Source organism: Lolium rigidum, unplaced genomic scaffold, assembly GCF_022539505.1.
Source record: "Lolium rigidum isolate FL_2022 unplaced genomic scaffold, APGP_CSIRO_Lrig_0.1 contig_64038_1, whole genome shotgun sequence".
In the NCBI taxonomy this organism is placed as follows: Eukaryota; Viridiplantae; Streptophyta; class Magnoliopsida; order Poales; family Poaceae; genus Lolium; species Lolium rigidum.
Genome location: NW_025901212.1, coordinates 21428 through 22426, shown reverse-complemented (window position 1 = coordinate 22426; position 999 = coordinate 21428). Strand labels below are relative to the sequence as shown.

General features: G+C 59.0%; 1 non-coding gene across 1 annotated transcript; it reads left to right on the top strand.

The window, feature by feature from the left end:
• The first annotated feature begins 246 nt into the window (after positions 1-246).
• On the top strand, positions 247-385 carry LOC124681980. Its single transcript, XR_006996096.1, has one exon. It is a non-coding gene; the product is annotated as a small nucleolar RNA Z247 (small nucleolar RNA).
• The last annotated feature ends 614 nt before the right edge of the window (positions 386-999 follow it).

Sequence of the window (999 nt, the reverse complement as noted above, 5' to 3'; positions counted from 1 at the left end):
CAGGACCAGCGTGTCCTAAGGCTACTCCTCTCGTCCATGGACGAGGACATCGCCTGCCAGATGATCGGCAGGACTACGGCCGCCGCGGTGTGGGAAGCAGTCCACGCCATGTTTGGCGCCCAGAACCGTGCCAATATTCGGCACATCCGTCGGCAGATTCAATCTCTGCGGAAGAACGACATGACCACCGGCGAGTACATGAACAAGGTCAAGGTCCTGGCGGACACCATGGCCGCCGCCGGATCACCACTCAAGGACGATGAGATCATAGACTACATGATCACAGGGTTGGGCTCCGACTTCAACCCCCTCACGGCCTCCATGATCCGCGACAACCGCGCTGACTCTCTCGCGGACTTCTACTCGCACGTGCTCAGTTTTGAGTCCCTCTGTGCGGGTCAGACCCAGACCAATGACTGGTCCTCCTCTGCAAACGTAGTATCTCGCCCTGGCTCCTTCCCCGCCGGCGGCCAGCCGTCGCAGCAGCGCCCCTACGACAACAACCCTGGGCGCCCCGGCACCGGTCAAGGCGCTGGTGGTGATCGCCGCCAGAACAACGGCGGCAGCAACAACTATGGTGGGGGCGACAACAACAACCGCTCCAACGACAATTACGGTGGGGGCGATCGCCGCCAGTACAACGGCGGCGGCCACAATGCCAGGTGTGCAACTACTGGGGGCATGAGGATTGCGACTGCCGCAACCGCTTCAACCCTGAGTTTGTGCCTCCACATCAGCGCTCCGGCAACTCGGCGTCCACCAGCTCCAATGAATCCCACTAGCACATGGACACGGGGGCAACAGACCACCTGACCAGTCATCTCGAGCGCCTTCACATGGCCGAACGATACGGCGGAAAGGATCACGTGCAAGTAGCCAATGGTGCAGGTTTGTCAATTTCTCACATTGGTCATTCAACTTTAGCCGGTTCCTCCCTCCGTTTGAAAAATATCCTGCATGTTCCAAACATCCACAAAGATCTCCTTTCTGTATATCGTC